Genomic DNA, 18687 nt, shown 5'->3' on the forward strand with positions numbered 1-18687 from the left:
CTAGTTTAGGGATAATGAATTCCTTTAGCTTTTGCTTGTCTGGAAAAGTATCTTTCAATTCTGAATGATAACATTGCTGGTAGAGTATTCTTGGTTGGAAGCTTTTTTTTTTCTAGCACTTTGAATATATTGTGCCAGTCCTGGCCTGCAGTTTCTTCTGAAAAATCTGCTCATTGTCTTCTATGGCTTCCCTTGTACCAACAAGATGTTTTCCTTTTGCTACTTTTAGGTTCTTTTTTTTTTTTTCTTTTAAATATATTTCTTTATTGATTTCAGAGAGGAAGGGAGAGGGATAGAGAGATAGAAACATCAATGATGAGAATCATTTATCGGCTGCCTCCTGGGGATTGAGCCCGCAACCCGGGCATGTGCCCTTGGCCAGAATTGAACCTGGGACCCTTCAGTCCGCAAGCTGACGCTCTATCCACTGAGCAAAACCGGCTAGGGCTGCTTTTAGGTTCTTTAAAAAATTTTTTTGATTGACTTTAGAGAAAGAAAAACATTTTTCCATTTTATTTATGCATTCATTGATTCTTTTATGTGCCCTGACTGGGGATCAAACCCACAACTCTGGTGCTTTGGATCCAACCAACTGAGCTATCCAAACAGGGTTCTCCTACTCATCTTGAAGTGGCCCTTTTACCATTTACTGTGAAGGAGCTTCCAATTAGTTTTCAGGTCTTTTTCAGAAGGAATTGTTTCATATGTAGTTATAGAGTGGGTGGGTGTGACAGATGAGTTCCGGATCTTCTTTTTAAAAATTTTTATTATTGATTTCAGAGAGAGCAAGGGAGAGGGAGAGGGAGATAGAAAAATCAATGATGAGAATCACTGCGTGGATGGCCCGTCACTGGGGATTGAGCCTGAAACCCAGTCATTGAATCAGGAATTGAACCATGACCTCCTGGTTCATAAGTAGATGCTCAACCACTGAGCCATGCTAGCTGGGCAAGTCAGGATTTTAGAAATTATGAACCAAAAGAGGGACAGAGACCCAAACTGACCAGTGTGAGTTATCAATTTTGTGACAGAAATGGAGTAGTAGTGCCTTCAATCACATACGAATCATTTGGGGATCTTTATAAAATGCATAATCTGTTTATTAGGTCTGGAGAAGAGACTCAGATTCTGCATTTGCAGAATTTTTAGTGCAATATTTTCATGTTTTCACTCTAAATACCAATGATAAGTACACTGAAACTGTTTGTAAAAGTTCAGGGTGTATAAAAAACAAAAGCCATGTTTAAAAATTATTTATTTACATTTTTTAGCTCACATTAAGAATGTTCTAAGATAGAATGGCTAAGATGAAATATACAAGGTTGATATACACATTAACCATTATCTGAGAAGAATCCTAGAGATGGCTTTAGATGAACTCAGGTTTCCTTCACAAAACCAATGTTCCTTAAATCATGCTGAGATGTCTTCCCATAAGAATAAATTTAACTTATCTCTCAGGAAAACTGAGAAACAAAAAACTAACTTGGACTTATTATTAAACAGCTATACATATGCCATAAAACCAAAACAATTGTATGAGGCTGAGATGTTCAAATAGGTCCAAACATGATATAATGAATAAGTTTTAAATATGGAATGCTTTGGTTATTAGGCCTTGACTTGGTTTTTGGTTTACTTGTATAATTATATCATTCCAATAGTCATTCCAGGTAACCCGTTCAAAACCAGACTTGCTTAATACTATTTATTGCAAAGCACTGAACCTTCCCTTGATGGGAATACCTTTAATGCTGACAGTAGCAACACCTTTCTTTTTCCTTCACTCAGAAAGAAAGATATCACAAAAAATAAATTCATCCCGACATGTTAAAATCTGCTATAAAGTCTTATTCTTTAAAAAAAAGTTCCTCATTAATAATACATGCCCTGGGTATTGGTACATTATTGAAATACTAGACCTGTAATGGCGTGTCCAATACCTTTAAAGCGTATGACTTGGTGATCTATTTATGTAAAATATGCTTAAGATGAAATATATAAGCAATGCATTTGATGCTTCTGGGGAGGATTTGCATTTAAAACGGTTTTTAAAATCTGAGTTTATTAAGAATTTTAGAAAAATAAATAAAATACTGTGGTGGTGCTACCCTTCCTTCCCCTTCTACTTTTCTTCCTTCACAAATTTGAGCTTAAGAGCTCAGGCTTCTAAAAAGCAGAAGAGTGTGAAACAGAACACAGGTTTTATTACCCTCTTCTTAGTGCAATGTGATATTATCACAAAGGCAAACTTGAGTCTCTTTCCTTGAAATGAAGAGCCCATCATCTAGAACTTAATTTAAATAACTGTTCTTAGGAAGTCAAGAAAAAGTGCTTTTAACAAACAAGCAGCTATAAATGTCTATAAAATAATATATAACTTGCGATTTTAAAGAGTGCTATTATAAAGTTTAAAAGCAAAATCTAAACATTTTAAGAGTTTAATCTCCTTAAAGGGTCTTTTAAAAAGCTATAAGTTATACTATAAATTGCCAGTTAAATTCCAATTTTAATCTACTTTACAAAAATAAACTGCTGCACAAATGTATCAATTAAGGTAGCTATATATTTCTCATGTTGTTCTTTTTTCCCAATTTCAAAAGTGCAGTAAAGAAAGAAATTAAGCACCTAGATGTTGGTTAAATAAACTTCCATTGGAGCAGCATTTTGATTTTGGATAAAGGGATCCTAAATGTAGTCTAAAACTTTCCAGAAAGTCACATTCACATTCATTGTAAAGCATTTTATATACATATAAATACAGATTTATAAGAAATAAACAAATTAACCTACACTTTTCATAATGTAAAAATTAAAATACAACAGGTGATCGCATGCTATGTCAACTATTTGAGAAATATGCTTGGTGTTCATTTCTGACGGCAATAACTTTGAGTAACTTGAAGCATATCACATAAGCATACCACAGATACTTAGTTTATTTATGACCTAAGCCTAGGCCAGTGGTCGGCAAACTGTGGCTCGCGAGCCACATGCGGCTCTTTGGCCTCTTGAGTGTGGCTCTTCCACAAAATACCACGGCCTGGGCGAGTCTATTTTGAAGAAGTGGCGTTAGAAGAAGTTTAAGTTTAAAAAATTTGGCTCTCAAAGAAATTTCAATTGTTGTACTGTTGATATTTGGCTCTGTTGACTAATGAGTTTGCCGACCACTGGGCCCTAGGCCTAACCACAGTTTTAAAAGTGAAAAAGATTCTCTGTTAAATCCAATGCGGTAAAAGTAGTTGCATTTACTAGTAATATTCGCCCTGGAAAAAAAAGATGAGGGAAGGCAGATATCAGATACTTTGAGGTATAATTATAGGGAAGGATTAAAATTATTTGTCCAGGAGGAAATCAGGATTTTCTTATAAAAGCTGTCTAAAAATGAAAAGGTTTGCTTCATGAGAGGGAACTCCCATGCCTTGTCAGGACTCTTGTAGTGAGGACTCCTGTGTTGGCAGGTGGGACTAATAGTAGGTGGTTAGGCCTGGAGGAACTCTAAAGTTTCTTGAAGCAAATTGTTGTGTTGTGATTGAGTTTCTAACATATGACTTCTGAGGCTTCATCTTTTTTTCCTGCCCATAAAGCAGTGTCTGCTTTTGCTGTTATACCTCTTGTAAATCAATGGGTTTGGCCTTCCTGGGATACATCTAAGTGAATATTTCTTATCTAATTGCTCTCCCACAAAAACAAATAGGTGATTGTGATGAGCTTTTGTTAGTGTTCTACAGCTAATAAAGTCTTCCACCAACTGCTGGCTGATGTCGGCTACAACATAGCTTTTACTTGGGGGGCAAAAAGCTATCCAGTCTACAATGTTTACTGTTCTACAAAGTTCTGGTCTTGAGGCTGAGTGGGAAATCCTATTTGGCACCTCTTTACCTCAGATGGTATGCCAATGCTTATCACAGTAAGAAATTCTTATCAGATTTGAGGTGTAGAGGAGTAGGAAGTGTGGAAATATTGAACTATTTAAACAAATAAGCAAATAATAACTATTCTATAAATTAAAACCAAGGCCTCCCCCCCCCCCCCCGAAGGTTGTATTCACTAAAAGTATAGAAATAAAAATCCCACTATGGCTCTTAATATAAGACAAATAAATATGTTCACATGCTTTATACATTTTAAATTCCTAAAGAGGCCCTATGTTATTTCAGAAAGACAGTTTAAAGTATTATTCCCTGAGTTCTTGAGGAAACCCCATATGTAATCTCATGAATTCCAAGACTTTGGAGAGACTGAAACCCACATGGTGTGCTTATCTTTCTTCTAAGTAGCTGTTCTCCGAAGTGATTTGTCCAGTGCCTTCCCTGTAGTTCAAATGCTTTAAGGATGTGGCCTTATCCATTTTTTTTTTCTTTTTTGGGAGACAAGCTCCTAAATGAAGCTTACAAGAAGGGAAAAAAAGACTGTTTAAAGAAAGTAAAGTTTTAACATTAGTTAACAGTGCAGTTGGGTAAAACAGTTTTACATCTATAATACAGTAAGAGTGATAATACTGTCATAGGGGGTAGAAGGTAGAGCTCTATGGACTCTGGCTTTTTTGACCTCAGTGGTAATTGGGCCCAGTTTCTGTTACCAAGCAGAAAGTCTACCAATTAATTCAAAGAATGAAACTATTAGAAACAGAATGACTTTCCCATATTTAAATATTAAGAAGGCATATATTTGGCTTCAAATAAAGATCAAAACAACAAAATTAATTAGATCTCAAACTTAAAAATATCTGGGATTTAATAATTATTTTTAAAAACTCATTAAAAACTGGGGTTTTAAGGTTCTTAAATTGCTGTTAATATCTACCTTCTTGGTGGCTACTAAAATATTTAAAAATTCAAGACTTGAGAACACTTCAAACAGTGAAATATGTGAATATTTGCTTGCAACTCCCATTAAAGTCTGTTTTGAAAAACTCATTACAATGAATGGAAACTCCAATTTTGTTGCTGGCAGTTTTAGGTTAGGCTTAACTTGAAGCCATGAAAGGTTTCTTATATTAAAAAAAAGAATAAAAGGTTGAGAGAACCCACTGAAATGTTCCATCCATTTCAGTAAAGTGCACAAACATGAGTGTATCCTTTGGCTTTGCTATGACCTCAGGGGAGGGGTAGAAGTCAATGGTGCTGGTGTCAGATTCCTGACTATGTTACTGAGGCTGGCAATCTTCTCTTCTAAGAGGTAATTTTTCTTCTCGGCTGTTTTTTGTCGCTGTTCAGTCATTTCCAGAGCTTTCAACAACTGGGCATTTTCAACATACAAATCCTTCACCACTGCATCTGCTTTAGTGTTCTTGCAGAGCTAGAAACAGAACCAGAAACATCTTGACTCCATTTCTGTAATTCTTTTAGAGTCTGACATAAGGACAGTTGTTTATAAAGGCAAATGGCTCCTATCAATTATTTTCTTTTATTTTACAATACAGCTTTAATATCAGATTGGCATTAGAGGTACAAATGGAGCAAATCCACTTATTCCAGGCTGTTACTTTGCATAATATGTTTAGAGAAGTCGCTAATAAAAAGAACAAATTGGTATTGGAGGGTTAAAAAATGAAAGTGTTTTCCATCTAAATAAATTGGGTATTATTTATTCTCTAAAAATATTATAATTTATAACTTAAAATTTCTGAGTTTTAGGGTGTGACTGTGTTTAACTCTGTTCTTAACAGTAGATGCTTGAGCTTCCCATTCATAACTACAACCTACTGATTATTTTAAAATGTGGCTCATGTGTTATAACAAAGAGAAGATATTCCTTAATTCTTCCTCTCTTGCATAGAGCCTTGTCCACAAGATATATTCTAATAATTATAGTTAGAACATATAGTCTAGGTTAGGGTGGAAAACTTGTCAGCAGCCTTGGGATAATTTTATTATTGCTTCTGTTAATATTTTCTAATCCCTCTTCCCTCATTATACCTTTAACTCCTCATTTACACCCAATTTCAAACAGGACATCTAAAAGTATAAAGGCTGAAGGGGTCTAAAGAGTGGCTAATTAATTTATTAGCATTTCATAGGGTAAGGATGAAACCCAGAAGCTAGATGACTGGTGAGTGTAACATACTACTAACCTACTCTCTATTGAACTGTTCTAATACAATTTTTTCCCTCCCTCCCTTCAATTAAAAGACACGTTGATGATTATCATCTAAAGAATGAAATTCAAACTCCATGGCTCAGCATGTAAGGCCCTCTACTGCCAACTCCTCCCTGTCTCTCTAGTTTCTTCTCCTTCTTCTCCCTGGACAATGTTATGCCAAACTATTAATGCCAACGTGTTTGCAGATGTCCACACCCCGTATGTTGTCATAACTCCATGATGTTTCCATAGCATAAAATGCCCTTCCCACATTTCTTCACCTGTTAAAATCTTACTCAACCCACAATACTAGATTTGAGGTCTTTAGGAAACTTTCTTTAAACGCCCTGGGTTGCATCAAGTATTCCTTTTGTGTTCCCCTCTACTGAAAATAGAGTGGACACCGTTTTCTTTATTTTTGATACTACTGGCCATATGCTCAGTACTTTGTAGGTGAACTACACTACCTGTGGGCAGAGATATTGTTTTGTTCACTTCTGTACCCCTAGTGCTCAGAACAGTACCTGGCACATAGTAACTATGTATTGAATAAATTAATGATTAAAGGATTGAATCAATAAATGGTTATTTTACAGGACTTTTTCTTTTCATTCTGTGTATTAAGATAAAGGACAAGGGAAAGCTGCTGTCTACCTCTGCATTAAGACCCTGTCTTGGATTATTCTTCCTAATTTTATGTATCTAGAAAACAATGGTGGACAACTTTCTCCTGACTAACCAACATTTTTTTTGGTTAACCCCTACCAGTTCATCTCAAACTTTTTAAAAACCTAGTCCTTGTTGCATGTCTCTTCAGTGGATGCACATATAATTTCTAAACACAGAGGCCATACCTGCCACCAGAAGGTGAAAAGGTTCAGGCTGCTTGGTGATCTTGGAGTTCAGGGTCTGCATTCTAATTCAAAGCATAGCCTTTTGAGTCTGGTTATAACAATAAGGTATTTTTTGAGGTTGTCATGGCTGTTACAAACAGGAAAGCTAAAGTTCTATATATTATCCTCCAATTTTTTAACAATATAAATTTTCTGTTAATTTAAGTAGGAATATTTCCTGTCTTGAGTAAAAAAAAAAAATCTGTGAGTCACTGTTAGCAAATACACATTTTAAAAATTGTGGACAAACATATGCCTTAAAAGAGCTTCAGAAAAAAGTAATGTAGAATACAGAATTCATATTTTTGAAGGGGTATAGGGGAATGTGAGTCCTAAATTCTTATATACATTCATAGTAGGATTTGCCTTTATTAGACAACAGTTAAGTTAATGGCAATAAAGGAATGTAAAACGGGAGTTAAAAGTGGAATGTAAGGTGGGCAGGTAGAGATGACCTGGGAGGCTCACTTGTTCTTTGAGCTGATTCACTTTCTCCTGAAGAAGCCTTTTCACCAGTTTCAATTTCTGTTCAACTTCCATCATTCGTTCCTCCATGGCAGTTACCATTTGTTCCTGGTTTTCCTGAAGGGGGAAAAATGTATTTTCATTTGAAAATCATGCCACACTGAAATGAAAACACTAGTAGTTTATTTTCCCCATAAGATGTCTAGAGAAAGGAGAGCAACTGTTTGCCTCTGTAACAGGAAGGGTGGATTTCTTATGAAATGGGAGTTCTGAACACTGCATGGGTTGTACATGTTAGGAAACTAATCCTATCAGAGAAAGAATCAAAGATAAAAAAAAGAATCTTACCTGTGTTACCATCTTCCCCTGAGATAAAGCAAAATTCTTAAGACCCATAATTTAATACCTGTGTGCACTTTTTGTAAAATAGGTATCTAAAGTAAATTAAAAGATGGATATTAACCTTCCATCTGTGATTTGGGTCTTTGCAATACTGTGGGCCTCTTAATAACAAAACAAAAACTGAGTGTATTCAGGGTTGTCTAACATCTCCAATCAGCTTGCAATATGCATGTCTGTTTTTCCTTCGAAATGGCCGATTGCTGGGGAGGTGTTAGTGATAATCAGCCTCTTCCCAGTTATTCTCCTCATCTGTTTCCAGTTTGACTTGTCAATGTGAGGCAAACATCTGGATTGGAGGGTGGGTTTATCATCGGAACAGATTGAAAATTAAGAATCTTCTCCCCACAAACAACTCCTAGATAAAATAGGGCAGCAAAAGAGCTCTGGTTTCTCCTCTCCTCACGCAACAGTGACAGATCAAGGAATATGTGGGCTCTGGAGAGAGATTTAGAGTACAATTGACTGCCCCTCCCCACAGTCCTCCAAAATGTTCACATAAGGAGTTTCAGATTTTAAAAGGTTCTTCAAATGTTAAGCAGGTGTTAGTGGCTGATGGCATAACCAGCCTTTAAAAATAGTCTCAAAAAGGCATCCTTTAAAAAGCACGCAGAATGACCAAACATGAGTTGAAAGCCAACATTTGTTTGGTTATTAATTAAGAGCATTTCTTCAAACGTAAGAGGAACAACTAAACTATGAGATTGACTTGAAGATAAAAATCATAGTAGGCAAAAGCATAATGTAGAAAGTAAATTTCAAGAAATCAGACTTTGAGAGCATCCAGCTTTTTAAAAAATCCTATATTTTAAGATATAATAGCTTTTTAAAATTCAAACTAAAAATAGAAAGTGCCTGATTTCCACTTGCCTTCAAAAATACTAAACTAAACAAACAAAAAACAACAGTTAATTAATTCAAAGAACATGGAGCATGGGCAAAAGAATGGGAAAGAGGAAAAACAAAGGCAGTCATATTTAAAATTTATTTTATTGTTTCATCAAAATTTTCCTTTTTCCTGTCAGAAAAGTACTGTACATCTTATACAAAACAGTATAAATAAACCCTGATTTTCTTCAAATTCCATATATAAAAGTAGTACCTTTTATTAAAAATAGTTACAACATATGGAATGAGAAAATATATAGAACACATCCTTTCAAAAGAACCTCAAATCCACTCTTTAGATGGTATAAATGATTTGTAACAAGCTGAAATTTGTGAATTTGATTCACAAAATTTGTCATTTCTACATAAATAAATAAGAGACAGAATACTGCAAAGGCATAATAATTAATAATAATAATTTAAAAGAGCACTTGATTCCAAAACATTCCTCAGCTTATGTTTCTGTGTTGTGTGGTATGTGTGGTGTGTGTGTGTGTGCATTTGAGTATCTGCCATGGTAAGAAATGCCATCAATAGCAGCCCAGTTTTCACAGGTGCCCAATCCTTCTGTAGGAATCTGCATGCACTGCTCGCTGCTCCGGTAGCAAGGCCTAGAGAAAGAAGGCAAGTGGTACACTTCACCCTGATGTCCAGGATATGTTTTTTTGGGGGGGAGTCTAAATTCACACATTTATAATGCAAACAATTTTTAAAGCACACACATTAACACCACATAATGCAAGCAAAGCAACACAAAGAGAGAAGAAATCACATCACTCCATGCACCAGAGACAACATGCAGATTCTAATAATATTCTTAAAATTAGTGTCAGCTCAGTTACAGAAACAGGAGAACCAGTAGTGGCATTCTAGTGAGAGCAATAAGCAGTCCACCCTGACGTCTGACTGGAGATATTTTTTTTTAAAGTATAAAAATCGTAACCTTTTCTGTCTACCTAATTCTGAAGTAATTAGAGTAATGGGATATTTATTTTTAAACCTTGGTGGGAAGAGCATGCTTTGGAAACGCTGTGTTTGAGAAAGCAGTGAGTAGAATCTCAGCCTAATCATTGATTTAAAATGTCCAGTAAATTTGAGGTCAAGGTTTTATAATTCAACTCTGTTATGAAGAGTTAAAGCATCTAATACCTCACCATCACAATTTTTATTTAAGAATCTAATTTTAATATTTAATTGAAGTAGAGTGTAGTAAGCTTCTAAAGACATGAATTTTAAAGCACAAAAGAAAAAAATTTGTTACAGTTTTGTTGGCAAGAATAGATGACAGAAGTACATCATGACAAAGCATAGATATATATTAGGAGAGGAAAAGACAACTGCTCTAATGTTTAATTATAGTGTTAATGTGACTTTGCAAAGCCACTTTGAGGGGATTACAGAAAAAGAGTTGGGAAACTCCTTATCAAATGTTAACTGAGAAGCAAAGTATTTGAAAATAGAAAGGCATCCAAAAGAATTAATTTAGAATTCTATAAACTGAGTATTTTAAATTTTAGTTCTAATTCTGAGTAAACTAAATGTGCAAGACCAAACAGTTAAGAGACTTCTGGAAAGGGGTGATTATGAATGAAGAGAAATAACTATTTGAAAATCTAGGTGATATAAGATGGTGCCTGGTAATGAGCTGGGATAACGCTAATTGAAAGGGAAGGGGAAGATCTTTTTTATCTTAAACTACATTATATAAAAAATTATTTTTGAAAAACTCTAAGTTAAGTGAACTATGTCATCTAAAGAGTCACTGACTGCACATTCAACTTTGTTAGTTGTGAGAAGTCCCCAGCTGTGAATTCCATGGAATCAGCAGGCTGCACCCCTCTGACCAAGAAAACCCAGGAAGCTTTGTTAGTAATGCGTATCCTAGAGTTGCACTTGAATTCTGTAATATTTTGGCATCAGAGAAGAACATTAGGTCAATTGTTCACTATGTGCAAGTGATCCTGATACCTCATCAATTACGAATGTGCAAAAGAGACTCAGAACACTTAATTAGCCAGCTGAGAAGCTGAGCACTCAAAAGCAGCACTGAACAAAACAAAACAAAAAAGGCACTGCACTTCAGTGGATTTGTAATACAGGTAAGGTGTAATCTCCAACAGAAGATCTACATTCTTCATCTCCACCTTTCAACTGGCATAACTTCAGTAAACAGGTAAAATTAAATTAGGTGATCTGAGTTTCTAATAAAGGGGAAGAAGCCTCATACCTGTGGTGTGCTGGTTTCAGAGGTTCTGTTTTCAGGTTCCTCCTGCAGGCGCTGGTTTATCCTCTCTGCCTGCAGCAGCTGGTGTTGAAGCTGCAGAAACTGCTCCCTGGGCACCATGGGACAGGCTTGCTGCTGGAGAAGCTGCAGATCCAATGGGTGAGGGGATGGGCTAAGCATCACAGTGGACCTCAGGTGCTGCATCTGGAGGAGAAGGGCAAAGCCCTGGTCAGCGGCAGTGTCTCCAATCACAGAGCTGCCCTGAGAGGTGTTAAGCAGAGAGCAATGGAGCCTGACCCACTGATAACTTGCAAATCAGGATAATGCTTGAGCCCAAGTAAGAAGTAAATGGGAAGAATCATTTTGCTTAGGACAGTGGTCGGCAAACCGCGGCTCGCGAGCCACATGCGGCTCTTTGGCTCCTTGAGTTTTTAGCAAAGGCCAGCTTAGGAGTACCCTAATTAAGTTAATAACAATGTACCAATCGTTGTACTGTTGATATTTGGCTCTGTTGACTAATGAGTTTGCCGACCACTGGCTTAGGAGATAATATGCATAACCCATGGATGCAGATAACAGTACAGTGAAGGCCTGGGGGAGTGGGGTATCAGGTGGAGGGGGGCAATGGGGAAAAAAGGAGGACTTATGTAATACTTTCAACAATAAAGATAAATTAAAAAAGTAAATCAGGCCTTCTGAAAAGTTTTAGACTTAAAATGGTTCTTCCTCACTTGACTGTAAGGGTATGAGGTACATGATGTCCATAATGTTTGAATCCTACTTCATTTTTTACTTACACTAGAATTTTTTTACTTATCCCCCTTTAAGAAACAACATCCACCACCAGGGTTGGAGTAGACAAAGGGGAGAAAGTGGTTATGCTTTAGGGATTGCCACTTAACTTACCATTCATAAAGATTCTTAAAAGCAAACATTCAATGACCACGTGTTTTTCAAGTTAGCAATATTTTTTTCAAAGAATCTTGCATCTACAATAATTCTAACCTAGCTTAGCTTGTCATTGTTATACTCTTAAATAGTACAGTGAGACAATCAATTCTAGGGTATAAGGAGATATCACAGGACATCTGGGAATTGAAGTACATGGAATGGAAGTATTTGTTCAAGATAATGAGGAAATGATATGTGTATCACATGCCAATCAAAGTTGGGGAGAGGGAGAAGGAGCAGAGAATGCACTGCATTTGGCCAGTGAAGCATGCCAGTTCACATCTGTCGACACATTTCAGCAGCACACAGGGCTCGATGGGAGGCATGCAATAAACATGACTAAGTACTAAACTCAAGTAGGACCCCCAGGCTTGTGAGAAGGGAAACAGGGCCTCGAAGACACAACTGTAGTGACATGTTATGAAACTTCAGAGCCACTATCCATTTCTTTAAATTTCTAAGGTGGGCCATAAATTCAAAAAAGCCACCACTTTACTTTCAGGAATAAAGTAGTATATGAAGAATTATAAATCCCATGATGTTATATCATTGTGATGGTTTTCATCACATGTCTTCAAACACTGAGTTTTAGATACTGAGGAAAATCCCATGTAAATGTAAACAGACATATTCCACAGTTAAAGCAAAATGAAAATGAATATTGGCTCTTACCTGAAGTACTTATTAACTTAGAAATGATTACATGTACAAGGAATTTAATGAGATGTCTCCATGCTATGAAATTCATTGAAAGAGAATGTTCTACCTTCACACACTAGCTCAGGCAGAGAACTGCACCCTTCTCTGCTAGTTCCAACCACAGAGTTCTAGGTACAGGTTAGCCACAGACAAAACAAAAACAAAAGAAAATTACAGGAGTTATAAAGAGAAGAAAAGTATTAGTTACAAAAAGAGAAAGAAGAGTACAAATTTGGTATATTATATACCTGAATATGTGTGCTCTAGTCAGTAAGAACTTACAAAGGACCAACAGTTACATTTTTCTGTATATAAATTGTACAGATATTAAAAACATTTGGAAGTAGGTGATGATGGTTGTAGAACATCATGAATGTAATTAACACCACTGAATTGTACACTTTAAAATGGTGAAAATGGCAAATTTTATGTATATATTTATCACAAGTTTAAAAATGAACAATATACCAAAAAAACATTGAATTGTACACTTTAAATAGGTGAATTGTAATATGTGGATTATAAGTCAATAAAACTACCAAAGAATCCAATTTGTATAGATCTATAGAGAGTTAATAGTGCAGTCTTATTTTCCTAAAGTTTTGTTACAATAGTGTATAAGATGTTCTTTTCAGTGTTCCAATAAAACATTCATGCTTTTTCTTTATTCAGCTCTAGTGCCAAGTATACTTCCTCATCCATTTGTAAATATTTACTATTAGATTAGGGAGAAAAATAATGAGGGAAAATTGCATAGGGCAGCAAATAACAAAATGGGGTTGGGAGGTAAGGGGCTTCTGAGAGCAGGTGGGAGAACTGGCCTGTTGGCAGTGCTGGGAGAGGCTCCAGTATTGATTAAGTATACCCTGTCACTTTTCAACTTGGTATTAGACATGTCAGCCTTAGCTTCAGCTATGTTATTCATTACAGTATATAATTATTTCATCAGAAAAGCATATCTACATCTAAACACAGCCCACAGCTCAAGGTTTTGAACACATTTATTATATGCTGTCAGAGAGAGAAAAAATGGTTTGGATTTCACTATTTATAGCTCACTAATCTCTCTATTAGTGGATAAAATCAGAGGATATAAAAGTGACAGAAACCTCAGTGGTCACTTAAATGTCAATGTGATATATTTACCCATATTTCACATTCAAAACCCAAGCATCTATTTCAGGTTACCTTTGCATGTGCCCAGCTTCACAAAATTATGTAAACATCTCTCTCCCTTCCTATAATTCTGGCCTAAAAATATTGGTACTTTTTTTAAGAGCACAAAAAAGACATTTCCTACTCATGCCTCTCTACCTTATAGAGATTTTACAGTTCACTAAACATTGGATTAATATTTTCACCTACCTAAAGCAAAGTATCTCAATGAAATTATAACTTATTAAGGAGGACTTGTACCTAACTTGTTTTACAGCCTCTCATTGTTCTCAGTATTCAGAAAGCAATCTAGTAGACTGAAACCCAATGTCCAGGCTGACAAGTTTCACAAATCCATCTTTATATTTAACAGCTCTACCTCTCCCAAGTTAGTGCTGAGTTACTAATGTAATGAGCAGTGGCAATACTTGAAAGTTAAACTTCTAAATGCTAATGTTCTCATATTCTCTGCATGGATTTCCTAACTGAAGAGGTTGTTAGAGAGCAATCATATCTATAACACACTGTAATATGGAAGGTATCAGAAATCATTACAACCATAGCAACGGTGAGAGAGCCATGGGCTTCTTGGATAGTTTTGGACAGAGTCCCTGCTGAGGTCCTTGTGTTTTATGATAATCAACATTGTTCATTCCTCTATAAAACAGTATGAGTTCCTATGACTGTGTATTAAGCTAAAATGTCCATCAAACGTGGTAAGATAGACCAAAGAATTCAGCTTGGTTGGCAACATACTTAGATTTTCACTTTTTCATAAGACGAATTCAATGCTATGCTAGTCTCTTCCAACAAATGGCTCATTCATGGATTAAAATATTCTTCATAGCTAAGGCCATTTGCTTAAAAGCTTACCTCCATTAGCTGCTCATCCAGTTTTACTTGTTTCTTTTTCAGGCCTTCAGTTTCCAAATGAATTGTTTCTAATTCTCGTTCAAGGGAATTCATTTGACTGACCTGTTAAAAAACAAAAATCCCTTTAAAACAAAACAAAACAAAACAAAACAAACCCATCTGAGTTGCTCTACTTTATTTTGACAAGCTTATGCTAGTCAGAAATCTCATCTCTTGGAAGAAAGCTGAATTCATTCCTTGAAGGAAAGCAAACAGTATAATTCAGTGCATGTATTACATTTAAGTAGTCTAGTTTTAATCACCACTCCTTATGCAGAGCAGATTCCTTAAGGGAGCTGGCTTTCAAACTTCAATGCCACTCACTGTATAAAATACATTTTACCTTGCAACCTAGAAAATACACCCACACCCACGTGTATGTATACATGCATAATTAGTTATAAGTACATATCACTGAGAAAACTTTCAGAAATAATACTTATCCTACCATGTACTCTGATACTTTGTAGAATAGTTTATTCATAAAAAATGCTGATGTTTCACTAAATCAATTTTATGATCCTCTACTATGGATCTGCAGTGGAAAAAATACCGTCTTAAGGCAAAGTTTAAAGGTTTAAAACTGGGACTAAATAAAACCTGATTTTTATAACTACTTTCTCAATTTTAAAGACAAAATTTAAAGACTTTATGAGTATCCATTTCTGGAATTCTCTTTGTTATAGGAAGAATCTAATTAGCAAACACTGTGATTCAGAATACTGATAAGTAGAACATATTTGACAATATTCTAAAATGTTGATTTTTGCTTCTATCAAAAGAGATGAAGAGAGTAGTAAGAATTGTTAAAAGAGTATAATCTCTCAAGGTACAGTTACATTTCTTATGTTAAAACTTATCATTAGACTTTTCCCTTAGTGAGCAGCTGAATGAAACCCACTGTCTATCCTGAAAAGTTTACTTGAATGTACCTAAAATTAAATGGCATTTCAGTTTTAGAGCAGTGTTCTTACTGCCAATGCTCATCATAACTTTCACAAACTTAAAAAAAAAATTATGAATTTTTTTTTAATAGAATCAACCTGCCTTCTTTCCCCCCTCCTTTTTATTGAATTTACTAGAGGCCCGGTGCATGAAATTCGTGCATGGGGGGGCAGGGGGTGTCCCTCAGCCCAGCCTGCACCCTTTCCAATCTGGGACCCCTTGAGGGATGTCCGACCGCCCGTTTAGGGCCAATCCCACCGGTCGGTCGGACATTCCTCTCACAATCCAGGACTGCTGGCTCCCAACCGCTTGCCTGCCTCTGCCTGATTGCCCTTAACTACTCCCCTGCCAGCCTGATTGACACCTAACTGCTCTCCAGCCAGTCTGATTGCCCCTAACTTCCCTCCCCTGCTGGCCTGGTCACCCCTGACTGCCCTCCTCTGCTGTCCTGGTCTTCTCCAACTGCTCTCTGCTGGCCTGGTCACCCCCAACTGCCCTCCTCTGCTGGCCTGGTCACCCCTAACTGGTCACAACTGCCCTCCCCTGCAGGCCATCTTGTGGCGGCCATCTTGTGTCAACATGGGGGCGGCCATCTTGTGTCTTGGAGTGATGGTCAATTTGCATATTACTCTTTTATTAGATAGGATTGGGGTGACATTGGTTAACAAAATTATACAAGTTTCAGGTGAAAGTTCTACAACACACTTTTATAACAAAGTAAATGATCATTATTCTCCCCAGATTTTAAACCATATGTTTCAGAAGAGGAAGGTAACAGTGAAAACTCTGAGTTTTAGTTCAGAAAAAGAAAGAAAAAACATGTAACAACAAGAACTCTCAAAGTAACACTAGTCCAGAACTCTTCACTTCATGGAACAAAGAACTGAACTGTGTTACAAAAGTTTAACTATGGTGGAGCCAGCCTCCAAGATGGTCCCCTATGATCACCTCCTTCCTGGTCTTCACACCCTTGCATCATCCCCGCCCATACTCTACCAGGGTTAGTCTGTGCGACCAACAGAATAGAGCAGAACTAGTGGTGTGCATCATTTCTGGGATTAGCTTATAAAAGGTACTACAGATCCTGTGCTGGTGTTTTTTTGGATCTCTCTCTCATATCACTCACTGCCACGTCCTTAGGAAAGGCCCCAGGCGTGAGGGGCTGAGGCCTCTGGCAATCAGTCAGCAGGAAAGGAAGCCTCCTCCTAACAGCTGTGTGAATGAACCTGGAGGTGGATCCCCAGCTGGTACCTGGACTGCAACCTCATGACACACCCTGAGCCAGGGGCACTCAGCTAAGCTGCTTCTGAATTCCTGACCCTCAGAAACCGTACGACAACAATTGTTTGCTGTTTTGTGATATAGCAACAGATCATACAGACCTTAAAATGTTCCTAATTTTCAGGCTATATTACTAACCTATAAAGGCTATATAATACTAATGAAGATGACTAGCTGTCTTATTTATGAAAGCTTAAAGTTAATGGCTCATTTTCAAACATCAATCAAAAAGAAATATACCGTTTTGACAAGATTACAAGAGCACAACCATAGGGAGGACAAGAATATGCCACTGTAGGCAGGGGAAGAAACACACACTTAGGGACACATCACAGTCAGAACGCAGACACGTGGTATAAACGCGTAAAAACTCACCTTCCTATTTGCAGGAGATCTTTCCTTTTGAAACTGTTCACACTCTCTTTTCAAGCTCAACTTCTCCTGCTCTGTGGGCTTCACAGTACCTGATGCATTTACCTGTGTTTGGTGCTTGTGGGGAAGAAGGCTGGATTCCAGTTGACGGACCTAACGAGCAAATGTAAGAGGGAGAGATGCTAAGATGATCACCCAGCCAGGAAAACAAACAGCAAACGTAAGGAAAGTTTTTACACAGCACTTGGGTATTATTGTATTAAAAACACTCTTTTTTTCATTCAAGTCTGCTAGTTTTCGAATCCTACTTTTTTTTGTGTGTATCAAAAGATCCTTTCTAGGTAAATCTAATTTTGGTCTGATTGGCTCTAAAAATTCAACACTGTAAGGAACAGACAGGGAAGGAGGGCACTTCTGGCTCCACCAAACCACTGGGAGGAGAGTCAAGGAAGCAGACGTGGTCCCAGCACTTTTGCTCTGCCAGGAGCATGACCTTTTAGGAGTGAATGAGGCGGCAGTGCCATCCACTTTGTATTGGACTGTTCACTCCTGAAACAATATATTTACATCAACTAAGTTCCATGAGGACAGTGACCTTGTCTGTCTTGTGCAACACCGCAGCTTCAGTGACGGCAGAGCTGTTGGCACACAGTGGGTGTTCTAAAGGAAAATCTGTGGCTCGAGGTGATTAAGTAAAGGTTAAACATAGTTGGTTCACTACTTAGCATAAGTAAGTAATTTAAACATCAGTTTAATGGTTGGAAGAGATGATCTTTAAGACCATTCTAACAGTGATGGAAGGAGACTTGACTTGGGGTAGTGAACACGCAATACACTATACAGATGATGTATTGTACACCTGAAATCTATATATTTTGTTAACTAATGTCACCCCAATAAATTCAATTAAAATGCATTTGAGATTCTGTGTATGAGGTGTTGTGTATGCAGGTGTTCATTCCTTTTCACTGCTGAATAGTATTTCATTGTGTGGATGTACCAGTTTGTTTTTCCATGTACCAGTTGAATGGTATTTGGGTTCTTTCCAATTTGGCATGCTAATTAATAAATCTAATTTAGACATTAAAAAAAGACCATTCTAACCTTTAAAGACCATTCTAAACTAGAAAGATTTAAATCTAATTTTTAAAAACCATTCTAACTTGTAAACCTTGAAAATAACCTTTCAAAGGGGGAACCTTTTCTCTTACAAGGAGTTAGACCAACAAGATTTGAGCCTTGCCTAGTCGGTCTGGCTTGGAGGATAGAGCGTCGGCCTGCAGACTGAAGGGTCCCAGGTTCGATTCCGGTCAAGGGCATGTACATACATTCACTCCCATTAGAAGACAAAAGTGAAGGTTGCAGGCACATCCCCAGTAGGGGGTGTGCAGGAGGCAGCTGATTGATGTTTCTCTCTCA

General features: G+C 37.0%; 1 protein-coding gene across 1 annotated transcript in view; it reads right to left on the bottom strand.

Annotated features, from left to right (window-relative positions):
* Positions 1 to 857: 857 nt before the first annotated feature.
* Positions 858 to 18687, bottom strand: part of NIN (ninein) — a 99269-nt gene continuing 81439 nt past the window's right edge. The window contains exons 27-31 of the mRNA XM_079767563.1: positions 17272 to 17421; positions 14632 to 14733; positions 10957 to 11157; positions 7446 to 7559; positions 858 to 5301 (exon numbers count right to left, since the gene is read on the bottom strand). The gene's annotated coding sequence lies outside the window, so the exon portion shown is untranslated. The remainder of the gene's footprint in view (positions 5302 to 7445; positions 7560 to 10956; positions 11158 to 14631; positions 14734 to 17271; positions 17422 to 18687) is intronic.

This window comes from Cnephaeus nilssonii (genome assembly GCF_951640355.1).
Source record: "Cnephaeus nilssonii genome assembly, chromosome: 4".
In the NCBI taxonomy this organism is placed as follows: Eukaryota; Metazoa; Chordata; class Mammalia; order Chiroptera; family Vespertilionidae; genus Cnephaeus; species Cnephaeus nilssonii.